The 27,342-nt window shown below is 44.9% G+C and overlaps 1 long non-coding RNA gene across 1 annotated transcript in view; it reads right to left on the bottom strand.

Annotated features, from left to right (window-relative positions):
* Positions 1-27,342, bottom strand: part of LOC146441186 (uncharacterized) — a 70,136-nt gene that overhangs the window by 22,581 nt on the left and 20,213 nt on the right. The gene's annotated exons all lie outside the window — the stretch shown is intronic.

A 27,342-nucleotide genomic window follows, 5' to 3' on the forward strand; every position in this document is an offset into this window, starting at 1 on the left:
AATGGGCACTTACAGCTCAGAAAACCAATTGCAACCTGACCTGCATCCGAAGGTGGCCAGCAAGTCTAAGGAGGTGATTCTCCCTCTCTGCTCTGCTCTCATGAGACCTCAAATGCATCCAGCTCTGGGGTTCCCAGCACAGAAATGGCATCGACCTGTTGGAAAGAGTCCAAAGCAGGCCATGGAAATAATCAGAGGGTTATAAGGAAGGGCTGAGAGTTGAGTTTGTTCCATCTGGAGAAGAGATGGCTCTGGGGAGACCTCATTGTGATGTTTCAATATATAAAGGGGGCTTATAAGAAAGATGGGCAGAGAATTTATACCAAGGCATGTAGTGATAGGTCAAGGAGCAGAAGTTTAAAGAAGGTAGATTTAGATTGGCCATAAGGAAGAAATAGTTTACAATGAGGGTGGTAAGACCCTGGAGCAGGATGTCCATAGAAGCTAGTAGTTAATTATGGATCCATGCTTGCATGTAGTTAAGGTCAGGTTGAACTGGGTTAAAGAATTTAATCTAGTGAAAGAGGTCCCTTGCCCATGGCAGGGAGTTGGATTAGATGATCTTTAAAGGTTTCTTCCAACTCAACCATTCTTTGATTCTAGAGAAATAATATAAAATTGGCAAAAGTTGGTCCTTTTGTTTTATCTCAGTCCTTCAAACACTTTTTTTTTCTTTCGTAGATTTTAATAGTAGTAACAGAAAAGGTAATATTGTCCAGTGCAATTAGCTTTTTGTTAAATTGCTATCATGGTTTTTTTATCACATCTTAAAATTTAATCAACCTGAAGCAGTTATGACTCTCTTGAAAGCAATAATAGATGACACAAATACTTTGCTATGTCCTCTGTTACAAAGGTCTCATAAGCCAGATTTTGACATTAAATATATAATGCTAATATATTGCAGTTCTTTTCTTCACTGTGGTGGGAGAAAAGGTAGTGGCCACAGTCAGGAAGCTCAACACAGTGCTTGAGAAATGTAGGTTTGCAAGTGTATCTTGCAACAAATGATATTAGGTTTGTTTCGTGAGTCTATGCGTTCTTTAACATGAAGGGTGCTATATTTAACATCCAAACCACAGTGACCATTTCTGACTGGTTGATTTACTATTCACCTAACTGCAGCTAGTGCTAATAACATCTTCAGGTTCAGTTGGCTTTTTCCAAGAGCTTACTGTTTGCCTTGCTGTGCTGGAGATTTACTGTCATTTACATGGAGATGCCTTTACTAAGCTTAAGCAGCATAAAATGTCTGTATGCCCATGCTCTTGCATAGACTACAGAACTAATAGCAGGCTGCTATTGAAAACTACATTAGTTCCTTAGTCATTTCTGTGGGGCTGCAGTCAAGAGGATCGCTTCAGTACAAGCACAGAATACTCAAAGTAACCCACAGAAGTTCTGCAGTGTTCTGCATAGCAAAAGGTATGCCTCCTTGCTACAAGTCAGCCCAGCCAATTGTTTTTCACTAGACTTAGCAAAATACTTTTCGAAATTTTCTTTCATATATTTTGTCATTACTTATATAAGTTAAAATATTCATATACCCTTCTTTCCATTCTCAAGGTCATCCATAAAATGGAAAGAAAAAAAAGGAAGTGATGTCATAAGCGGAGAAAAGGGTACTTCATTACCTGGCGTAATGGATGAGAGTTGCCAGTTTCCATTCCAGTTTATGCAACTGCTGTCAGCAGAAGGAACTCCCTTTCCATGAAAAGTACACAGTGTAATAATATTTCTATTAGTAATTAAAGCCTTTGGGTTGCAGCAAGTGATTCCCAGAACACTTGCCAGAACTTGTATTTCTTGATCAAAATGAAACTGTTGGTGAATGTAAGCCAACAATTTTTAATGGAATTTCCTTTGCTTCCTCCTCCTATTTCCCTTTCAGGAAAATATTCCACCAGAAACATTTTTCACTGACTCTTTCAACTATTGAGCTTGTAGGCAGGCAGTTGCTGAATAAATATTATACTGCTAGCATGGGTCCAGTGAATAACTGTCCATCTGTACAAAGCTTGCTTCGCTCCCCATGGATCTAAAATGGCACCTGTTAAACAACACACAGATGGATTTTATGTTTGCCAGTTGATCTAAATAGGGATAGTTGTCTTATTGATGGTGATCCTTGGCTGGCCATAATGCTCAAAAAAACAAGGAAAATTTTGGCATAGGAACGCTATTAATTTATTTTTAAAAATATCTATTTAGATAGATTTGAGAAAAATGGCTTTTTATTTGATTTCTCCTTACTACTAGGCAAAAAATCCTGGGCTTTATCTGAAGGGGTGAATATCTAGCATTAATCAATAACTGAGCTTGTGAGTGTTTCAGAAAAATCTCCTCAACCAGGAACTTCCCTCTGAGGCTGCAACAAGCAGCGAACATTATGTTTGACTTTATCTAAACTACATTGCCTTTCCAGTCTAGAGAAACCTGTGTGATATGATACCCCTTCAGTGTTGTGTTCTACTGTCATACACCAATGCTTTATTGCTCAGAGTTTACTCACTCACCCAGCTAACATCCAACCTTCCACTGCACACAGTTTCCATGATCTTACAACACACAAACATTGTTCTCTCAACTCAGTGCTGTACTTTAGCTAAGCAACAGGGATTTTGAGGCCATGGTAACGTGTTCCCTTTTTCTCTTTGCCATTCAGGAGGAACATTTACTGGGAAGAGCCTGACTGACAGAGGAATTATTTATTTATTTATTTATTCTACAGATTTTTAGTTCAAACCTTTAGGAGTCTTTGCTGAATTTCTCATGTAACTTGCTAGGAGTAAATTTTCACAGTAATAGTGCAGAACATCAGTTTCACAAAATATCTCTGCTTCTCAGTACCAACCCTTATCTCTCCCTACCAAAATGTCTCATAAACACTAACATCCTTCCTTGCTCACAAGGGCTGACGTTGCCTTCCACGCTTGGGTTAAGCATATGCTGAATTGTGCTAATAATCTCTGCAAAAGAGGGGATTTTGGATAAGTTTCTTCATTTGTTTGTTTGTTTTGAGATTGCTGTAGCTTTTATTTCTACACAAGGTGAAGAAAAAGACTTGTTTAGAGCATATTCAAACATAATCAAGAGAATTAGGACTACCTTTCTGTGTAGCCTGGAGTTTAATTTGCAATGAAGGAGCAGTTCTCCTTCATAGCTTGAGAGGTTTTTTTGGCCATTTTTAAAGATCACGTGGTCAGAAGAGTGCTCCAAGTTATTTTTGTGTGCTCTTCAGGAACACTACCTAAACTGAGGCCATGTTACAATGAGTTGCAAACAGTTGCTTTTGCACATTATAAAGAGAAGAATTTCTAGGTTGAATAAAAGTTACATCTACCATGCATGAGAAAGAAAGAAAAAAAGGAAGGAAGGAAGGAAGGAAGGAAGGAAGGAAGGAAGGAAGGAAGGAAGGAAGGAAGGAAGGAAGGAAGGAAGGAAGGAAGGAAGGAGGGAAGGAAGGAAGGAAGGAAGAGAGGAGAAGGAAGGAAGAAGAAGGAAGGAAGGAAGGAGGAAGAGGAAGGAAGGAAGGAAGGAAGGAAGGAAGGAAGGAAGGAAGGAAGGAAGGAAGGAAGGAAGGAAGGAAGGAAGGAAGGAAAAGAGAAAGAGAAAGAGAGAACAGGCAAACAGCAACATTTATGTTCAAATGAACTTGAAAACACAGATGTTAAAGTTATTTCAGCACCTTTGCCCCTACAGAGGGAAAATAACTCAGTGAACTTTTCAGAACATTAGAACACCAGTCTCTCTGCTAAGCTCTTTCCCTCAAGGAAAAAATGTTCTGATGACATTGACTATGTTTAGACCGCGGTTTTTGAGAAAGCCTTAAGAGTGATTTAAAGTTACTTCCCCCTGCTTGGGTGTTGTATACCCCATGGGCACTTTGAAATTCCCATGCATGATGATGGATGAATTTGGTTAGAAAGTCCTCTGGATTAAGTGTTTTCCTTCTAAAAGCATTTCCTTCTAAAAGCAAAAGATAATTTGAATTATCTCAGACAACTCAACTGAGAAATCAACTATTGCCTCCTGTGTGATATGAAAATGTTTCTAAAACTATGATTTTCTTCTAACATCTTTCCCCTCAAAAGCTTAAAGAAAGAAACCCACAAGTTAAGTTTAGTAATCCACAATTTTGATTTTCTGGCATAAACTCCTCAAGATCATTCAGAAATGGAGAGGGGAAGCTCACAAGGATAGTCACCCACTAACACCGTACACTAAGACTAAAGATGAGCCATCTGCTAATATACCAAGCACTCAGACCAAGAACCCCTTGTTAGTCATCTCTCCATAAAATCAGCAAAGAGATTTATTTGACTAAACATTGATAAAAGAACAGACAGGGGAAAAGAAAAAAAACATGAAGAAAAGTGAATTAATGAAGCACCAGGTCTTCACTTTTGATATGCTAGTTGTTGGCTCTGTAATGAAATGTGTGTTGACCACTTGTACAGGAGGAGCTCACTGCAAATAATTTGTCTTGTCATATACTGTGGAAGCCACAAAATGATCCATATTAGCTGCAGTGCATGAAAACAGGGACAACAAAGTTTTAACTGCTCCTAGCCAGGTACTGTTTCAGACCTCAGCACCCCAGCAGAGCCTGTTGCATCAGCTCAGCACAGAATATGACAAGGCCTTGACTCCTCATCTCTCTATTTCCCTTGCCCAAAAGTGTTAATAGAGCTAATGCCATCTTATTTTCTCACTTTGGTTCTACAGAAGGTGACCAGGCAACGAGTGTGAGGTCATTTTGGAAAAAGGAGGACTACTGAGGTAAGGGTCATTGAAGAGGCAAGGTGCAAGAGTTCAGGATCTTGCCTCCTGGAAAAACTGAAGTTTGCACTTTGATTTCTACATTTTTACAAATTCCTTGTCATAAATTATATCTCCACCTTTTCAGCCCATTTATATTCTTTGCTAGAGTTCATCTCTCCCTAGTTTGGTGGGTAGGGAGAAATGTTCAACATTTGCAAAAGAACATGCAGTTATGATTAGAGAATTGTCGCTGTTGAGCAGCTAGCAGAGTAATGAAGGCACCAGTTCTCAGTGGCAAGAAGGAATGACCTTTATTGTCTTGATTTCATCACATAAATAGAGTTCTCAAAAGTCACCCAGATTGGTCAGTCAGAAGCCTTCCCCCAGGCCTGATTGGCCAGGCCTGCACTGTCCAAGTTCTGGGACACTGTTCCAATAACATCCAAACTTTATTTATAAAACACAAGAAGAATTCTCATGGGAAAAACCTGTGCTAGCCACAGCGAATTGTAGGCAGAACACATCATCATTACAGGCCATATTTGTCACATATAATTGCAGTGTCCTCTTCAGAGCTAAGTTCACTTTCTTTTGTAGAATAGAGGTGCCCAAAGTTGCTGTAACCTGCTGCTGTAACTGCTAACAGCTGCAAAGCAAAGAGCTGCTGCTGCAGCTGGACAACTGTAGGGGACAATGTCATGAGCTGTGCTTCTATGTTCCTAGACAGAGGTTGCAATTAGAGTTCGGTGGGAGCTGTCATAAGAATGGCCTCTCTGACAGGATCTGCAGGAAGATGAATCTACTTAGTCTAGAGTCACTTTTCAGCAGCAGATTTGTCTCAGCTCATAATTAACCATCAGATCAAATCTCACAAAGCTGAATGATTCCCAGCTGTCTGCAACAAATCCTTCCTAGTTTTACTCCTTGTTTTGCTAACTGCACATTCCCAACATCTTTGCTCATTCTGAGCTCCAGTATATCTAGGTATGTGTCCAGAAAAGAAAAGAAAGCTCTACATGCTTATTTCCAGATGTAGTGGAAAAGTCAAATCAGATTCTTTTGCTGTAATAAAAAGTGTATTTGTTTTATCTAAAAAGGGCAAACTGGATCAGGATATGCTACCTGAGCATCCAGGATTCTCTGCTTTAAATCCAAAACAATCTTGCAGAGAAGGGAAGACTTCTGAATGCAGCCGTCATCCCCCATGTGCAAATAGTCACCATCCCAGGAGCGGCAGAGCAAGACTGGCCATTTTGTGAGAGTGCCAAAAAGACAGAAGGCCATCTGGTGCTATAGACTAATCTAAAAGCAATGAAGTCAATACAGCCTGGTTGGTATACAGTACATAAGGCTCCCTTACAGACAGATTAGTCCCTGTAGTCAGGAGAGACTGGACATTACGTTGTCTGCACTAGAGAAGTAAACACTGACAAGCTGTAAGAGACAAGCTGGCAACAGGGACCTCAGAAAGAGCCGAGAGTAGGAAGCAGATCACTGATAGATTTGTTTGGGATTAAGAATTTTGGGAAAGAAAGTGGCTGAATGTATTGGACTCAGCTGCAAATTGGTATGTGTAAATTCCTGCCTGTCATAACTTAAGACGTGTTATCATTTGTACAGGTAGTTCGGATAAGCATAAAGTTGTTATGAAGATAATATGGGAAGAAAGGGAGTAAACTGTGAGATTCAAATCAAGAGAGTAAAAGGTGAGTGCCAACACATGCAATCACACCAGCATAACCCAATGTCTCACTGGTCAGTTGTGCTCTTTGCATTAAATGTGATAGTATCATGTGCTTATACAAATATTCAGTACTGAAAGACAGGACATTTATAAACACAACATTTTACTTTCCTGAGTGGGAGAGCAGGACTGGCTGCCTTTTTACCTGAGGACTGAGGGACAGTCAGCATTGCACAAGCAATTAGATGAAAGTGTATGCAGTCATCCGGTGAGTTCCAGACCAATATTTTGCTTTGAACAACTGCTAAATTATTTGCATTGGTGCCTTTAAAATAGAATAAAATTAGATCTATACATTGTGGGCTCTGCAAAGGAGCTAATTAGGAAAATTTCTTTGAATGAGTCGATAGTATAACAGGTAAATGAGAGAGCTGACATAAATTATGAAGTTCTTTGGTCCTATGTCCCAGCTCTTGGTAAAGAGCAACTAAAAAAGGTAAGTGGGCAAAGAGGAGAAGGCAGAGGAGACAAAGCAGTTGCACAGATCAAAAATGCTGAAGTAATAAGAAACAAAAAAGAAAGAAAAGTGGTTGCTATGGAATGAGGTTATCTGTGGTGTGCCACAAGGTTCCATCCCAGGGCATCTGTTGTTTATCAACTATCTGGAAAGTGTTTTGATGACATTCCGAAACTATTCAAGTAGATCGAGACCAGAGAAACTGTGAAAAACTCTGAATTTCTTAAGCAAGTTGAGTGAATAGAAAACATGATGGCAGATGAAACCAAATGCTGGCAAGTCTCTTTGGAACACTTTAAAGGCAATCACTGGAACTGCTCACTTTACAGGGTTCTAAACTGAGTGTACCTCAGGAAAAGACTCAACAAACACTGTACTGGATCAAAAAAGACCACAATTTATGAAGTAATAGTAGTGGAAAAATAAAGAAGTTAGTGGGCTATGCATAAAATACAATGGTAATAGAACTGAAATAAAAATATGTATTGCAATTTAGTTAACTAAAAAATCTCTTGTCATCCGGAACACTGCACAATTTTAATTACCCCTATCAGAAAGGTGACAGAAGAATTAACTGGGATAAAAAAATAGTAGAAACACACTGACAGACTCTCCTGTGTTTGCCTTAGACAGAAGGCAATTAAGTGGGAGCACACAAAAAGAATCACAATAACAAATAACACGTTCTCAGTACAAGAACAAGGGAGCATCCACTAAAATGGAAATCCAGTGGCAATTGCAGAGCAGCAATAGGAAAATCTCTCACACAAAGCAAAATTATATATAATTATGATTATAATGTTAAATATTACACAACAGATAATTTCAACAACCAGCAATTACAGCTTTTGGAAGCACACTTCTCTACACAGTCAACCAACTCCCCTGCAATATACTGCCAGGCTTCCTGCAGTTTCTTTGACATATCTAGTACACCCTACTGCTCAAGGTAGGATGATATGCCTTAGAACTGATTTACTCTGGACACTTCTATGGATAATTATTGGAGTAAAAATTATTAGTACTGTATATAGTCACACATCGAAACTATCTGTTGAATGATTTTATTTCAAAACTTTGCTGCTTGATCTGTTTCCACTGTTGTGGTTTTAACCCCAGCTGGCAACTAAGTACCATGCAGCTGCTCACTCACATGCCCCACCTCAGCGGAAAAACCGACGGGTTAAGGACAGTTTAATAATGATATAAAATAAAATACAACAGCAACAACAATAATAGTAATAATGAAGAAAAGGGAAAGAAAGAGGAATAAAACACAAGAAGAACAAGTTCTGCACCCTACAGTTGCTCACCATTCTCTGATCAATGCCCAGCTTGTCCCTGAGCAGAGACTGGCACCTCCTGGCCATACCCCTGCAGTTTATATACTGGGCATGCTGTTCTGTATTATGGAATATCCCTTTGTCCAGTGCAGGTTAGCTGTTCTGGCTGTGCTCTTTCCCAGCTTGTTGTGCAGACCCTCTATGACAGAGCATGGAAAACTGAAAAGCCCTTGAATTAGGGTAAACATTACTTAGCAACAACTAAAACATCAGTGTGATATCAACATTATTCTCATACTAAATCCAAAACACAACAATGTACCAGCTACCAGGAAGAAAATTAACTCTATCCCAGCTGAAACCAGGAAACCACCGATTTTTAACTGGGAATAAAAAGCAAGGAAACTGGCAACATAGAACTCTTCTCTGTCTCATTATATTTCTAATTTGTTGTAGAAGAAGTGTTGTAAAATCCCTTTACCCTGATAGAGGTTTGAGCGGGGGAGATGCAGGCTACAATGCATATTTCTTTGACCATGAAGTTGCTACTAATGATAGCAGATAGCTATTTCTGTTACACATTCACTTATTTACTCATTCATTCACTCATAGTTACCAGTCAGAGCAATAGAAGGGGCAACTACTTCACTGCATACTTGGAAGTTAAGGATTGTGCTGAAGCATCAATGGCTTCTAGGTAGTTATTCAGAAAGTCCTTCAAAGAGTCCTTCTGTTTCATGAGGTGGGTATATAATCCTGTATTCTTTTCATCCAGCAGCCACTGTCTCCCAGGATGTGGTCCAATTTATACAACACACTGTTGATGCCAGCATGTTCAAGTAGCCTTGTATCAATTCAGCAGACTCAAGGTGCCCTGAGTTTATTGTTCCTAGCAAGTTCAACATGACTACTTGTCTCCAGATCTTATCCAGAGTAATCTTGCACTAAATGCCTTCTCAGCACCTACTTTTCCCCTCCTTGGCTTGTAGATAGCTACCAGAGTTAACACTGGCTTATGAGAAAGTATCGATTCAATCAATCCTGCCTTGAGTTTTGTTCCAAGGCTTATGAGTAGAAGCAGTGCAAAGACATTTCTGTCCACCAAATCTATTCCCTCTACAGGGAAACTTGCTGCCTCCACATGCATTACGAAAGTGCGGATGTAAGCCAGAGCAGAAAAGGAGAAACTGAAATGGCAGGAGGGGGTGGATCTACCATAACATTTTTTGCAGAAGTGTCCAAGTTTTCTCCAGAAAGTTGTGTTCATATCATGTCTTCAAAGTCTGCAATATTAACACTTAGACAAAGCAGCATGTTGTACAGCATATCCTACACCCCAGCTTCCTGTAATCACATCTCCAGGGGACTCTTCTGTGAAAAACTTATAAGTGGATATTGGTCATATCACATATGCCAATGTAGCACATTCAACAGTTGTGGTTCTTGCTCCACAAATGCCAAGCAAAGTAATAATAATAACAGAGATGTCAAAATATATTCATACTACTAATCTTTGCCAGCAACTTGAGTTTTATGTTGTGTCTTTCTTTAAATGTCACTGCATTCATTAAGACCTGCAAAGAGCAGGAAGTCTGGCTTAAATTTTACACAAAATCAATCAGAATAATTTGTTTCTGAAGGTCCAGCCTAAAGGTTGCCTGAAAGATCAACAATGAGACCTGATTTGTAAGTTAGACCAGGTTGCTCAGGGCTTTGATGAGTCATGTTCTGAATATCACCAAGGATGGAGATTCTGTTATTGGTCTGAGCCCCATTTCCAGTGTTTGTTCATCCTCAATATGTACTTTTCAATAGCCTTCTACAATAGAGGCTTCTCTAATCGTCTTTCTGGCTCTTCAATGGATTTGCTCCTGCATGTCACAGAATCACAGCACAAATGAATTAGGAAGTGATATCTGAAAGTCACCTTGTCCACTGCCCAAGCAGGGCCACCTAGAGTTAGTAGCCCAGGGCTGTGTCCAGATGACTTTTGAATATCTTCAAGAATGGCGACACCACAACCTCTCTGAGCCCCCTATGTCAGTGCTCAGTCACTCTCTCAGTGAAAAAATTATTCTTTACATTCAAAGGGACCTTCCTGTGTTTCTGTGGGTGCCCATTGCCTCTTGTCACTGGGTACCACTGGAAAGAGACTGGTCCTGCTCTCCCTGCATCTTCCCTTCAGGTTTTTGTATACATAGGCAAGATTCCTCATATACACTGGTAATTTGCATATTATAATGAAGTATAGACCCCCCAGTATGTCCATATTTTTCTTGTACCCAGTGCCTCAAAATGGAAACCAGCTTCCACAAATGATTTCAAAGGCACCAGGTAGTGGGGGACAGTCATTTACCTCAGCTTGCTGCCCTGTTTTACTAATGCAGCATGGGGCTAGCTATCATCAGCACACTGTTGACTTGTGGTTAGGGATCTGAATGCCATATGAACACTTATCTATATGACTGGTTAGACACTCATAATCTAAACGCCAAAATCTTCCCATTAGCCCACACATATCTACCTAGAAATTCCCTGGAGATATTAAAAAAAGAACTGCACATGGGCAAAATATGTACACATCACACACTCTGATGAGTACCAAATATAATACTTGTAGTTTTTACATTCTCAGATTGCAGTAATGACCTGCAAAAATTAGATTCATGACTCACAAGAAATTCTAAAAAGAAAGACCCTGACAACAGCAGTGCTTTACAATGTACTAGGAGGTATTTGAAAAACAAAAACAAAAAACAAACACCCCTCCCCCCCCAAAAAACCCCCCAACAATTAGTTGTCTGTGGATTAACCGACTAACCAGTAGTACTTGCTTTCAGCACTGTGCCACGTTATATGTGTATCCATAAGAAGTTTCCTCCTTCAGAAAAAGATCCAGGCAGTATCAATCCTTGAGTGACATGCAAGGATTCAATGTAGAATCTGCCTTGGTCTATAAAGAAGGAAGAAGCCAGGTCTGCTGATAGTGTCTTTTAGGAAATCAAATAGGAGAATCAGGCCTGTAAATTCTCAAACTCGAGAAGGATGGGCTCACTGAAGTTTCAGAAACAGCAACATTGAAGCTAAGTCTGTAAGGAAGACAGATGGTTCCTGTGTGGTCATGTAGAAGAATGTAGCAACGTGGAGTTTCAGGATTCCATGTGCTCTTTTGTTCCTCTGCTTTGTATACCATTGGTTCATTTTGAAATATGCTCTGCTGTACCTCAAAACCTATTGGTGTGTACCCTCCTGCCCATCTTCCCTTTGTCCTCCTGGGACTGGCTCAGAGAGAGCCAGCCCCTGCCCCCTCTCCTTCCCCTTAAAAGGCAGAGCCTGGATCACCTCGTGGTCTTTCCATCTCTGGGCTGCTAGCTTCCCCTCCCTGCCTTGTGTCCCTTCCCCCTTCTCCTTCCCTGCACCCCTTTTCCCGTTACCCCAAATAAACATCCCTAGTAGAACAGAGATGGAGTCCAGTTCTTCCTTCGTATCACTATTTTCCTGCTTGAATTGACGTGGTTTGAAGACTGCCGCCATGCCGCAGAACCTCGGGGGCCGCCCGCCCCGGATCCGGTGGGATTTACAAGAACCAGGGACCCGGTCCGGGGGGGCAGCCGGCCTGTGCCACCCTCCCGGACCGTGTTACAACAGAAGAAGGTGGTAAGAACTGTTGATTATGCAGGAGAAGACGATGTAAAGAGAGGAACATCTGCAAATATCCCCAGTATTTAGGTTCCAGGGCAGAGACTGGCAAAAAACTGATGTTCTTTGATGTATTTATTAATTACTTTATATGCAAATCTACTCCACAGCAGGAGGAAGATACAAGATAAAAATGGAGGCAAAATCAGGACTGCGGTATGAGGTGAGGAGGAATGATGTGACAAAAAAGGACACTATTAAAACATATGTATACTTTGCTATGTGCATATATCCTTTGCTATATGCAAATTTGAAGAGGTATGCAAATCAGACAAGAAGACAAAACTTTTTCCAAGCCATTCCAAATAGTATGTCACCTTCAATGTAAACATGAGCCTAGAGACATATAAAAATGAATAGGAAATTTAATCTCTGATATTTTGCTATATTCTTTTAGTTATTAAGTCAACAGATAAATAATATTTTCCTCCGTCATGTGTTATAAACACTGGTTCCCAATTTTTTTAATTCTTACCAAGAAACTGAAGTATGTACTTCACCATACTGGTGGTGACATTAATCAGTGAGTGACACTGTGCACCAGACGTAAGTTGTAGAAACAGATAAAAAAGAACAGCACAAAATTTAGTAACTTAGTCAAAATGCTTATCCATGTTTTTCAGAGCAAAACTTTTTCTGTAAGTGTTAACAAATACAGTGGTCAGAAAGATGATATCCCTGAGTGTTAATAAATTTGGTTGAAATTAATCTCATTGTATATATTTTCATTTCTACTTTTTATGTTCTTAAATGGATTTGCAGAAAACAAGAGTACAGGCATCTGTGTGTTTTTTCCGTCAGAGATTTAATACACTACCTGTGCTGGTCACTTCAGGGATGGGCAGAATTCAAGGAGTGAAAAAATGTCACATTTAATTAGGACTATGAAGATAGCAGTGAAGTACACTCCTCCAAAGCTGTTGAGATAAAATTATATACATTTCATACTACTTCAAAAAAGGCTGTATTCTGAGTTAGATTGGTATGAATCCAGATCTGTCCACTGAAGTGGTATAAACCTGGGGAGACTAAAATCCAGGACTGTCCCAAAACACTTTCATTCTGTAATTTTCTGGAAAGTAGGTTCCCAAACAATATACACTGAAATAAACAAGAAAATAACTCCAACACCAACAGTAGAGTTATTTGTGATATATAACTACAGGAATGAAACCAGAATCCTGTCCTCAAATTACAACTGTTCCTGCTGAGTCTCTTTTCTTGTGATGGAACCAGATGGCTGGATACATCAAGGCTAGATTTTAATCTCAGCTGCAGTCATGTAAGTCTAAAGCTGTTTTGCTGAAGTCTTTGCAGGGGCTTGTTTTTACAATAGAAAGTGGTCAGTGGCTTAAGGTATTCCCAACCCCTGGCTTGTTTCCATTGGCATGCTCTCCCCTCAGGGATTTGGGTTAAAATAAAACAATTAATAAAACATGACTTTTCAACTTGGATCAGCTCCCTGATTTAATCCATAAAACTGACTCACAACCACTTGCACCAGGACAACTTGGAGGGTGATGTCCCATGACAAACACCAGAGCAACTGGGACAGGAATACTATTTAGCCAACAAACATGAAGCTGCAGCCTCAGGAGGTTAGCAATGACCAGAGGGCTAACAGAGTGATGTAAAGCAAGAACTCAGGCTAGGAAAGGATGAGAACAAGTCAGAGGTTACTTTGATAAGTTAGAGGTTACTAAATTATATATACCTGGTGAAATTTACTATAGCCTAGAGATCATAGGGAACTGGATAAAGTAATTTAAACCCTTTATCAATTATTTTTTACAACCTTGAGGATACAAGGGGTGCTAAAAGAGTGGAAATAAGTAACCAGCATGCTGGCTTATGCAGGCAGAAAAAAAAGCTGATAATCATTTTAACCCAACATATGTGTATGCAGTCAATGGACAGGGCAGTCATACTTTGTCTCACACATCTGTCCACCTCCCTAGTGTTAGCACTGTTATTTTTACTATTTTTAGCTGTGTGGTAAGCCAGGTCAAGAAACCAATTTGTCTGAAAACTCCTCCCACTCCCTCCTTACTCCACTCCTCAAAGCTGTGTTAGTTCTGCTGGAACAAAAGCTTAATTTTAGCTGGCATGTGGCTGTGTAGACACCAATGCCATGCAAGAAAAAAGAACAAGCAAATGATGTGCAAGGAGGAAAACAGAAGAGCCCAAGTTTATTTTGGTAACACAACCACACAATCGTACCCAACAGCTGGCCAACCTAACTCAGCAGAATTAATAATTGCATACAATATTTCCAAGTCCAGGATCTAATAAAGAGAACAGCAACAGCTATGATACATTTGTTAAGATTAAATCAGGTCAGGCAAACCTAATTTCCATCTATGACAAGTACCAGACAGGGATAGAAGCAGTACCCATGCTATAATTAAATGTCACTTATATTCTGCCACTATTTTCTGCAACATTCTTATAAATCAGGTAAAGGAACATGGCCTGGACAACTAACTGCTAGATGGGCATATTTTGTGATCAAAGCTGAAACACAGAATTATGAATCTGCATTTGAAATATGAACAAAATTAAATTAAAATACCACCACTATATCAGAGAGGCATTTCAACATTTTTATATGGGAGCAATATTTTAGTATAGTCAGGAGCTAGAAACAACAGACTTTCTTTATACTACTTGCATTTGTAACAGAGACATAAAGATGAAAATACTGACAGAATTATACTTTCCATATTTGGCCAGCTGGCATTTCTTTTTTTCTTGGCTTATAATTCAGACATCTTAGAACTGTGCCATTGCTGGTATTGCTTCCCTGTGGCTGAGATTATATCAATCACATCCCAAGGGAATCCAGTAGAAATGACCAAAAGGAGTCAACACAGAAGTAGGACTTCTGTTTCTTCCACAGTAACTTACTTAAACGTCATGTTTTAAGCAATAACTGAACTGACATACCACTGGAGTCTACTTCTACAGCTATATACTTGATTACATAGAAAAGTACTTACACTTTATGATTTAAATAAGACTTTTAAATTGTTCTATTATTTTAAATTATTTTAATATATTTTGCCTTTCATACAAATAGGCAGTTTTTTTCTACTACCATTTAAAATAGCCATTGCAGTTGCTGTACTGGTATGACTGATGTATTCATCCACTTTGAGAATTTATTCTTTGCATCATATTTCTAAAATATCTGAGGAAAGTTTCTATAAAGAGTAAGTAATACCATCCACTTAAACCTACAGTGAACTCAAAGAATTTTCTAATCACTACATTAGAAACTCTTGTCTCTAAAAATGCAGAATATCTTCAGAACTGATATGTATGTTCCAAATCTGTGATATAAGTTTGATTATCTCTGCTTTTATATTTCTCAAAGAAATTTCAAGTAATGTCTGTTCTTGCAGCTCTGAATTTTCTTTCTCTTAAATAATTCTCCATAGTCTTTCTGTATCAGGACAATTAAATCTCAGTTTATTTTTGTTTGTTTCCATGTTAAGTCATTACTTAAATTCTAATTCCTTTTACATGGGATGGGTCAGTCAGTCATTTTTGTTTTATGTCTGCTGTTCTATCTCGGCTAGTAGGTGGCATTAGGCCATATTTGACTTCAGCACTATTTAAAGCTCTCCAGCTATTTGATCTGATTAATCTGTGAATCCACCTATATTTAAACATTTTGCATATAAAAGACAGCTAAATTTGAGAGGTTTTTTTAACCATAAATGTTCCTGGAGTAACAGTTAAATATTCTAAGTCCCACTGTACATTAGAAAAAGAGAGAAGAAAATAAAAAACTCCCCTGAATATCACACTTCACTAAACCTGTCAGCAAAGTGGTGTTCTAACTACTTTCCCCTTTGGTTCCTTTGATAAATGCAGTAATCTGCAAGGGTATGACACAAACCAGTTGAGAGTAGCTAGAATTACCATGGCTAAGAAAAGATCCCCATGAAGCTTCCACAAAAGGTATAAGAACGACCAGATCTAATGTAAAATTACATATTAGCAACTGGACACGTGCATAAGGATACATATTGCGTTGGATTTGTGTTACTCTTTGAAGTGGGACAAGCTACTGTGGCTAGCACAGGCTTTTCCTGTGAGAATTTTCTTGTGTTTTGTAAATAAAGATAAAGTTTGGATGTTGTTGGAACAGTGTCCCAGTACTTGGACGGTGCAGGCCTGGCCAATCAGGCCTGGGGGAAGGCTTCTGACTGACCAATCTGGGTGACTTTTGAAAACTCTATATATATGATGAAATCAAAACAATAAAGGTCATTCCTTCTTGCCACTGAGAACTGGTACCTTCATTACTCTGCTAGCTGCTCAACAGCGACATGCTACAAGATAACAAAGGTAACTTAGATGAAGAGATTTCCACCAGATTTGTAATTGTGCTGCTAAATATCTCTCAGATTTATAAAGGCTTTGCAAAATAAAATTTTTATATTGCATACATGTTGGACTCAGTAGAGAGTGAATGACATCATGAGTCACATGAGATGTATTTAAACTGCTTTGAATCAACATGTCCCTGCCAGGTCATCATTTACCAAGCAGCTTTCTCACTGGGGGTGCTGTATTAGGTCTGAGTCACTTGTGGTGGGTGAAGTTTTGCATTTGAAACTACCTCCAATATAAAAAAAAATAAATCTCCAACATGAAACCCACATATAAGTAATATGTACCATTCCTTTCAAAATACCAAGTTGTTAATTTTGTATTGGTGCACAGTGTTCTGTGTCACATCAACCAAATTAATATAAGGCCTGACAATTCCATTGGGATTTTATAGTGCGAAACTATACCCTCTCTCAATTATAACAGCTAAATGAAAATAGCTTTTCTTTACTATTTCATTTTGCACTGGTGTGTGTAGATGAGAAACCAAATCTTTTCTGAGTATCATGTCATATCATCTCTTTCCACCCTGCAGATACTCATGGGCTGAAACTTAAAAAACCCTTTGGAGACCAGAACGACTATGGTAACAAAACTCAGTGTCTGTCCATTTCCACAGTGCACAGAGCACACAACACTTTCCCATGGCACAGTGGTGACTATGGTCTGCAAACTCCTTCCATTCCTGTGGATCAGAATCCAGACAGGACACCCCCAGGAGAGCAAGCTCTGAGTTTCTCAGAGCAAGTGAGCTCTGTTACAGCTGCATAGCAGGGAAACTGAGAGACAACACATGGAGCTGACACAAGATGGGTGTTGATGCCAGGTAAAAAACACAGTTCCATGTTGATCAAATGCTGCCCAGCCACAATGAAGTGTGATTCTCACAGAGATGACTAAGTGCATTCATAGTGTCTCCTTTAATAAGGGCCAAAAAAATGGATGAAACCCAGCTCCCACTGAAGTCAGTTGGAGCTTTGGCACTGGCTTAACTGAATCAGCATTTCACCCCAGAACACCTCTGCCACAGGTTAGCAAGGAGATTCAGGAGCTTTAAGCCTTTATCATCTCTCTAGTCTTAATCTGGCAAGAAGTTACTCAACCTCATGAAGAACTGAAGCTGCAGCATGCGACTGACACCACAATTTCTCACCCTGTTCCACTGACAACTCTAAAGATACCAATTCAGTAAAATATTATTCACCAATTACACCAGTTTCTAAGGAATTTACTTGGAAACTGCATGAACTGCACCACCACTTAGTCAAGGCACTGATTCCACTGCTCTCAAAGCTCTGTTTTTCCTTTTAGCAGTGTTGCATCATTCTGTGTTGCATTACTAAAGGAAAAACAATCTTCTGAACAGTTTTCTAACCATCAACCTGCCTGGCATTCTTTCATGAAGTTGTAAAGAGGGGGTCCGGCGGGGTCCGGCCGCCTGGCCCCAACGAGCTTCCGGGGCTTCGGGAGACCTCGGGGGCCTCACCTGGCCCAAGCTCTCAGCCCTCCCGGCTGTTCGGCTCTGTCCAGAGGCGGCTGCGGTCAGCCTCGGTGTTCCCAGGGTCGCTCCTTTGGAGCGGCGGGGACCACGCGGCGGAGGCGGGTGCCTGCCGGGCAGGAACGCCGTGGAGTCGCTGGTCGCTTCCCGTGATAAAGAGAGTGCTACGAGTTGAGAGTCCGCAGTGTGCAGTTTATTCAGGAGAAGCGGCGCGGGGAGGCACACTGGGGGCTCTCGGGTGGGGCGGTCCACGCAGCTACCGGGCGCAGAACCCGGCGGGGCTGGGGTCGCGGCCACACCACGCCGAGAGAACAATGGGAAGGGGTTTTTAGGGGGAAATACGGGGTTTCCCGGGGAGGAACAGCAGGGGCGGAGCCAACGGGGCTCCGGGACAACATGAGGGACAAGCGGGGGAGCAAATGAAATATAAGTGGGGAGGGGATTACAAGCAACTCATGGGGAAAGCCCGGCAGCAGAACATTCTAGTGTGGGCAAGCAGCGGGGGCGGTGATAGGGGCGGGGAAGCAAACCTTAAACCAATACGCTTAGGAAAACTTTCCAGGGGAGGGAGAGAGCGGTTTACGGCCCGGCCTCCTCCGAGTCCCAGGCGATGGCATCCTCGGCAGCGTCCCCGTGGATTACGCCGACCGCCAGCCTCGGGGACTCGGGATCCGCAGCATCGGGCCGCCGCACCCCCACACCTCCCCCTTCTTTACTAAATAAGGAGCGAATATGCTTAACTAAATATTTCTTAATCAATGCAAATGAAGCAGCAATTAAAGCAATAGCAAATAAAACAATAATGCAGTCTTTTAAAGCGTGGCTCCCCATTCGGGCAGTCCCAGTCCTTTCAGTGCTTTGTGGGCCCATCCTCCGACGGTGGAAAGCGTGGAGTTCACAGCATGACGGACGCCATCCACGGTGCTTTCAAACCAGAGGCTGCTCTCGAAGGTGATGTTTCTTATCAAGGCGTCCATATCCTGCAGCCTCTGGTGGATGCTACGGCTCCTGGAGGATAGGTTGAAGCAGCAGAGCCCCTCAAACTGTTGACAGCCATGTCCATGCGCAAGGAGCAAAAAAATCAACGGATACACATTTGCTCCTTGTTCATGGCACAGGCTGAAGTCACCCAGACGTTGGAGCTAGGCTGCCTCACAACCCACGGTTGGACTGGGACGATGGTCAAGAGGAGGAGGAAAAGGTGCACAAGGGTGACGGTGCGCATCTTGGCCACTGAATGTGGAGATAAATAAAACAGCATTAACAAAAGAAACACGTGTTGGGGTAGGAGGAGGAGGGAGGACGGAAAGGCCATAGGGAAGAGGGGGAAGGAAAGTGGGAGGCTGGCTCAGGGAACCGCGGGATGGACTCTTGGTGACTCAGACGCTCTGCTTGCGAGTGTGGGGTCGGAGGCGGCGAGGTGAGGAAGGTGGAGTCTCCGCCTTCTTCTTGCGGCGCCAGTGGGCCAATGTCACGTCCTTTGGCTCCGGTCTCAGGGAGAGTGGCCCTGCTTTTAGGAAAGGCTTGACAAATTTAGCTGGGACCCATCGTGGCCCTTCAGAGGTGGAGACGCAGCAATAGCCACGCCCCCAGATGATAAGTGGGAAGGGACCCACAATCTTTAGGGAGTCCGGTTCCTTGATCAGGACAAGGGGGCGCTCCTTCAGCTTGGCTCGCGTGTGGTTGGCAAAGTGGCGAACCACCGGGGGGTCTGGCTCCTTATCGGAGCAATTGAGAAAATTTAGAGTAAAAAGAGCCCTGGCGAGCCGATTTGCCGGGGTCTCTGTTTCTGGTCCCCCTTTTTGCTGCTGAAGCACCCTCTTGAGGGACCGATGGGCCCTTTCCACCAGGGCCTGACCCGTGGCTGAGTGGGGAATCCCGGTGGTGTGGGAAATGCCCCACTGGAGGAAAAATTTCCTCACTGGTCCAGAGGTGTAACACGGACCGTTGTCCGTCTTAACCTCTTTAGGAATGCCCAGGACGGCGAAGGCCTGCAGGAAGTGCGAAATCGCATCCTTCGCCTTTTCCCCCGAATGTGCGGTGGCAAAGATTGCGCCTGAAAAGGTGTCTACGCTCACGTGTACATATTTTAGTCGGCCAAATTCAGGCACGTGCGTGACATCTGACTGCCAAAGCTCCCCACTATTAAGCCCTCTGGGGTTGATTCCAGACCCCATGGATGTAATCTGGAGGGGTTGACAATGGGGACAGGCCGCCACAATGGCCTTGGCTTGGTCCACTGTTAACTCAAACATTCTCCTCAAGGCCGGGACATTTTGGTGGAAGAGTGCATGGCTCAGCGATGCCTGCTGGAATCGATCAGGCACGTTGGCAACATGCACAGGCGCAGCGAGCGCGTCTGCCACCCTATTCCCTTCCGTGATTGGACCCGGAAGGTCAGTGTGTGAGCGCACATGCATCACGTAGAAGGGTTGGTCACGGTGGGAAATGGCTGTCTTGAGCCTCTTGACCAAGCAATTAATTTTTGGGTTGGAGGAGCCGGACAGCCAACTGTCCTCAGCCCTTGAAACAATCCCCGCTACATAGGCCGAATCAGTAACCAGATTGAAGGGTCCCGGAAAGCGCTCAAATGCTCTGACGGCGGCTGCGAGCTCGGCCACCTGGGCGGACCAAGAAACGATCTCGACATCGCAATCCCACCGCTCTGTCGAGGGGTTCCACCAGGCGATCACCGATTTTCCTGATGTGCCCGAGCCGTCAGTGAAAAGTGTCGGAGCACTGAGGGGTTTCCGACTTAGGACCTGGTCAAGAACAATTTTTAGTTCAGATATTGCGAATATCTTATGTTTTGGAAACCAGGTAACAACCTGGCCGGGAAACGATTCAAGTGCTAGCTGCATCTCCTCACTCTTTAGCAAGGCAAATTCGAATGATTTAGTGTCGAATGGAACGTGGATGTATGCGAACTCACGTCCTGCTAGGGTGGACAGGCGGGACCTCGCTCGTCTAACAAGCTGCGCCGCCTTGTCCAGTGGCGAAACTAAAACTTTGGGGGACGAGATAGGCAGGAAGACCCACTCAATAATGAGCAGTCGGTTCTCCATGTCTTTCAGGTCCCATTGAAAGATGAGCCCGTGCAGGTGGGGCATTTTACCTAGGATGGCCAAATTAAAGGGCAATTTGGGGTCGCATCGGTGAACGCGACATGTTTTCAGGGCGTTCTGTACCTTTCTGATGGATTCCCGCGCTTCCGGGGTCAGTGTCCTTGGGGAGGTCAGGTCGCGATCTCCACACAGGAGGGAAAACAGCGGGACCAGGTCTTCCGAGGAGATGCCGATCAGGGGCCGAATCCAGTTGATGGCACCACAGAGCTGGTGCATTTCCTGCAGGTTAGATGGATTGTCAATAATTTTGATCGGCAAGGGTGTTATTGTTTGCTCCTCAATTTTTGCTCCCAGGTATCTCCACGGCACCGTCACCTGTACCTTGGAGGGTTGGATCTCAAACCCCTCGCTCTCTAGGGCCCCCACGACTCTAGAGAGTGCTGTCCGCAAGATGGCTTCGGTTGGCGAACAGACCAATACATCATCCATATAATGGACGATGATTGACTCACTCGTGACCTCTCGCACTGGTGCGAGAATGCTGTCCACATACCACTGGCAAATGGTGGGGGAGTTTTTCATCCCTTGCGGGAGCACTCGCCAGTGATAGCGGCGCATTGGGCGTTCCCTGTTGGTGGAGGGAACTGAAAAGGCGAACCTGGGCGCATCGTCCGGGTGCAGGGGGATCTGGAAGAAGCAGTCCTTTATGTCCACCACTGCAATCTTCCAGTCCCGCGGGAGCATTGAAGGTGATGGCAACCCGGGCTGGAGAGGCCCCATGTCCTCAATGACTTCGTTTATTTTTCTGAGGTCATGGAGGAGCCTCCATTTGGTCCCTCCCGCCTTCTTGATAACGAAGACGGGCGAGTTCCATGGACTGGTCGAGGGCACGATGTGCCCCTTCTCCAGTTGCTCCTCAACGAGCTCTTCGAGCGCTCTTAATTTGTGTATAGGCAAAGGCCACTGGTCGACCCAGACAGGTTTATCAGTGAGCCAATTCAATGGCTGGGTCGGGCGCTCACCAGTGACCCCAATCAAAAAATCCCGAGCCGGAGCCAATTCGACTCGGGCACCCCATTGGGACATAGTGTCTCTCCCCCACAGGTTGAATCCCGAGTTGATGATGAATGGCCGCACGGTGGCGATGCGACCCTCGGGGCCTTCAATTAGAACGGGGATGGAACTCCGCTCTGCAGGAGTATATCCTCCCACACCTTTCAACGACTGAGCCACAGGCTCCTTGGCCCATGCCGACGGCCAACTCGCCGAGGAGATGACCGTGACATCCGCACCAGTGTCAATCATGCCAGTAAGGGAGATGTTGCTTCCCTTCTGGGAAAGGCCACAAGTAAGCATCGGCCTGTCCTTACCAACCGCCTCGGACCAGGCAACCAGCGGTCGTTCCGTGAGGATAGCGTGGAACGGGATGACCTTGATCCTGGCCACGACCTGATTCCTAGAGAGGATAAGAGGGGGGTCGGCAACTTCAACCTGGAGTGGAAAGAACCCCTCTGCATCCACTCTGATCAAGGAAGGGATGATGGCAATCCCTTTGGGTCCGGCGTCCGCATCTGAAATGGCAAGGACAAGAGCGTCAGGAAAGTCACACTTTAGTCTAACAAGAAAAGAGTCACATCCGGGTATGATACAGTCATCGTCGACCCACGCCTGCTGGAAATCCGTGGGGTCGAGGCCGGCCGGTGGCTGTTGGCAGCGTGAGGCCGGCATCTCACGCTGCGCTCTCAGTTTCCCTGGCCAGCAGGGAAGGGAGGTGGAAACGAGGAAGGGTCAGTTAGGGACATGGGGGAAGGACGCTGGGCGCGGGCAGGGGCAGGAGCACGAGAGCGGGAGAACTTGGAAATTTCCTCGACCGGTGTGGGGCAGTCTGCGGCGAAGTGTCCTCTTTTGCCACACCGGTTACAGGTGGCATAGGTGTTTCGGATGGCCAGTGCCTGAGAGGTGTTAGCATTCAGCGCCTTGACAGCAGCCAGGCGCCGACAGGCACTGACCATCTGGGCGATGGTCGGCCGTGGGTCATGTGGCAGGGACAATATGATTTCTTTGCAGATGGTGTTGGATCTGGTGATTGCCCCGTCCACAAGCAGCTGCTCCCTGATGGTGTGGTCGGGGACCTGACGATCGATGGCCTGTTTTAATTTATCAACAAAACTAGGGAAGGCCTCGTCAGGCCCTTGGAATATCTCCAAGTAGGGGATAGTGGGGGCATCCACCGGAGGGATACCAAGCAGTACCCTCTCCGCTGCACCAGCGAGAGACACCAGAATGTCTATGGGTATCTCTCGGGCTTGCGTCTGGGGTTTAGAGTAATCCCCCTCACCCAACAACAACTCGAAGGTGGGGCCGTTTGGAGTGCCGTGCCCAGGAAGCAGTCGCTCTAGCCCCCTGATCTGCCTTTTCCACTCGTCCTCCCACTCTTGGTATTCAACGGGGGACAGTAGACAAGACATCACTAATTTGATGTCGGAGGGAACTAGAGGGACGCCGGTGAGAGTGGCGTGAAGGACTGCTCTGAAATAGTTCGAGTCCCGGCCAAACTCCTTTTGCATTTTGGCCAGGTCTTTGAGCGCGGCCCTATCAAAGGGCTCCCACCGTGGGTGATCGCGTTGCCCCGAAACGCGGACTGGTGCGGCGAAGGGGGCCTGGAGGCTCCCCGGTTCCGGATCTAGGTGACAACCTTTCCCAGCCAAGCCGGAGGAACCATCCAAGATGGCCTCCTTCCGGTCAGGGACCGTTGGAGGACCAACAAAGATGGCCTCCTTCCGGTCAGGGACCGTTGGAGGACCAACAAAGATGGCCTCCTTCCGGTCATCGTGGGAAAGGGGATCCAAGATGGCGTCCTTCCGGCGGCCGCCGGAAGGGTAGCCGTGGGAACCGGGAAGACCCGCCTCCGGGGAGGGGTTAGGAAGGGGCGGAACATCGGGAGGGGCGACTGACGAAGGTCCCGGGGAGGAGTCGAGGAAGAGGTGGGGTTTCGGTGGGAAAGGGGAGGTAGGCGGGGTTGGGATAAGGGGGTTGGGCGCTGGGGCGGAGGGTCCGAGGGAGGGGGTGTGCCCGCACGGTGATGGATAGGCCGCCCAGGGGGAGGGATCAGGGAAGGGGCTCGGCGGGAAAGCCGAAGCAGCAGCGGGAACAGGAGGATTGTAGGGAGAGGGGATGGAGGATGGGAAAGCCACGCGGCAGGCGCCATCCCGGTGCCAGCCGCCGCTCCTTCGTGGCTCTCCGGGGAGACAAAAGGAACCACGGCGGGGATTGCGGGGGACTACCAGGGACGAATCAACCCGGGAAGAGGGGTTAGGAGAGACAGAACCGGGGGTGCCCGAGAGGGTCGCGCGTTCTCCCTCCCAGGCAGGGGACGAAGTGACCGCGGGGGCGCCGGAGACTAGATGAGAACTCCGTGTCCGCGGACGTTCTGCGCCGCCGCGGTCGCCTCGAGAAGGACAGGGGCTGGGGTTAGTTGAGGAACGGGCAGACGGGGAAGGGTTAGCAGGGACTCCCGCGCTCCGAAGGGAGGGACGGAAAGCGTGGAAAATCTGTGTTAAAATCCCGAAAAACTGGTCCACTCGCTTGTCCCCCCGGGACAAAAGCTGGTTCATGCGCGAGCGGACCCCACGCCAAAAATCGATGGAGTTAGCATCTTGGGGAGAAACATCGGGAAATTCGGCAAAAATAAATTTAACAAAGCGTTTTAGGAGCGGGGAGGGAAAAGAAAATTTCGCTACTCGGAGGGAGGTTTTAACGGAAACATAAAATTCTCGTTGCTCTTTGGTTAGGTTAACTCCCATCTTTTCCACCCGAGATAAAGGTTAGCCGAACCAAACTCTCACCCGACCGATCCGAACGAAAAATTAAATGAAAAGAGGGCAAGCTAGGGAACCCCTTCCCCTACCAACTCACCCGAACACAAAGCGGCGCGGTCGGTTCACGGGGCTCACGGGGCTGGCGGTGCCGGCGAGGAGCACCTCTCGATGTAGTCCAGGGAGGGTGCTGCAACTCGCCGGGTGGCGGAACAACAGATCTCCACTCTTCCCTTCCAAGGAGCGAAGGCAGGTTCGGAGGGTCACGTTGACGGCGCCACTTAAAGTTGTAAAGGGTCCGGGGGGGGCCGGCCGCCTGGCCCCAACGAGCTTCCGGGGCTTCGGGAGACCTCGGGGGCCTCACCTGGCCCAAGCTCTCAGCCCTCCCGGCTGTTCGGCTCTGTCCAGAGGCGGCTGCGGTCAGCCTCGGTGTTCCCAGGGTCGCTCCTTTGGAGCGGCAGGGACAACGCGGCGGAGGCGGGGGCCTGCCGGGCAGGAACGTCGTGGAGTCGCTGGTCGCTTCCCGTGATAAAGAGAGTGCTACGAGTTGAGAGTCACCAGTGTGCAGTTTATTCAGGAGAAGCGGCGCGGGGGAGGCACACTGGGGGCTCTCGGGTGGGGCGGTCCACGCAGCTGCCGGGCGCAGAACCCGGCGGGGCTGGGGTCGCAGCCACACCACGCCGAGAGAACAAAGGGAAGGGGTTTTTAGGGGGAAATACGGGGTTTCCCGGGGAGGAACAGCAGGGGCGGAGCCAACGGGGCTCCGGGACAACATGAGGGACAAGCGGGGGAGCAAATGAAATATAAGTAGGGAGGGGATTACAAGCAACTCATGGGGGAAAGCCCGGCAGCAGAACATTCTAGTGTGGGCAAGCAGCGGGGGCGGTGATAGGGGCGGGGAAGCAAACCTTAAACCAATAAGCTTAGGAAAACTTTCCAGGGGAGGGAGAGAGCGGTTTACGGCCCGGCCTCCTCCGAGTCCCAGGCGATGGCATCCTCGGCAGCGTCCCCGTGGATTACGCCGACCGCCGGCCTCGGGGACTCGGGATCCGCAGCATCGGGCCGCCGCACCCCCACATTTCATTTTAATCAATGCCAGCAGAACTGCTATTGCCCATTTGCAAGGCAATATGAAGTTTACTGATGAGCATTTTACCTTCAAGTATCACACAAAACTCCCATAAAACACTGTTTTAGCAGAGTCATGTTTCAGAATCCCAGCATTTCTCTCCCACACCTTTTTTTTCCCCCCTGTAAACTGGCCTATACAATACAGTATTTTTTTAATCTTGTGATTTCTGGTGTCTCCTGCAGATGAAGAGTGTGAGCACACTGCTATTTTTATGTTGCCTGAAGCCAAATCATTAACAATTGTGTTGCACTCAGCAATTATACTGCACCGTATACCTTCCAAGGGCTGAGCAAACATTAGTTTGGCTTCATAAAGGACAGTTTTTACAACTTAAATCAGGTCATGCCTGGTTGGTACTCTGAATAGAGCCCTTCTCTCCTGCCGCCCCAAGTCCCAGAAATTCAGAAAGGAAATATTTGAGAGATCCAGTGGATAGTGCTATCCAGAAAGAAACAATTTCAGAATGCAAACTTTTGGAATATTAAAAGGGGTCTCATTTTCACGGAATTATACTGAGCCTGGTTTTGCCAATGCCATTTTTAAAAGCTTTTTGGAACAGTAAGAAGACTGTGTTTTTGTGTGGGAAACCAACATCAACAATCAAAATGCAAACAATTTAGATTAAAATGGGTTAACCCCCCCACCATTCCCCCCCAGAATATCAACAGTGAGAAGAGAAGGCAATTTACTTCACTGATTGTTTTTCAGTCTACAGTTCTTGTAACAATTCATGATGGCATCACTTTCTGAGCACCCATGACAAGCTGGAGATATGCTGATACCAGCACAACCTGGTGGCCTCTTTGATGCGAAGTACAAAACCAGCATCTGACCCACTAACAAGTTTCTTCAACATTTTGGATAATGGTATCAGTGTAAACAGTAATATACTAGTAAAGCTTTTGTTTGGTTGGTTTTTTTTTTTTTTTTTGCACCTGAGTTCTTTACAATTCAAAATGATACAAGCACAAGGATAGGAAAAATGCAGTACTGTTCCTAAAAACCCACCCACAAACCCAACCAATTTAAAATAAACACATTTTGTAGAGTTATCACAGGACATTTCAGATTTTGCCTTAATTAGCAATTCAGACTGATGGCAATTTACCTCTCCAGTTACTCATGCCTACTGCATAAAGCAGCCTGTACCATTCTCCATACACCTAATGCCACACACTTCAATAAGCAACGAAATGGTTAATGAAGTTGACAGTTAAGTTAATGGCATTAGATCTCCAGGCTGATATCACAATGAGATTAATGGGGCATTTCTGAATTCTCAGAGATACAATTGGAAGCTTGCAGAAGGTTAGAAGAGCTTCATTACAATGCTTGGTATTTGGTTTCTGTTTTTCACCCCTGAGGACTCCATGCAGTTCTAGCACTGCCAGATTTTAAACTGATGAGGGTCCCATATAAACTGGAAAAGAAGGGGATGGAATTTCAGAGTTTTTCTTTGTAACTATACAATCAAGTTCTCAGTT

Source organism: Lichenostomus cassidix, chromosome 2 (assembly GCF_008360975.1).
Source record: "Lichenostomus cassidix isolate B80296 chromosome 2, HeHo_3.0, whole genome shotgun sequence".
NCBI lineage: Eukaryota > Metazoa > Chordata > Aves > Passeriformes > Meliphagidae > Lichenostomus > Lichenostomus cassidix.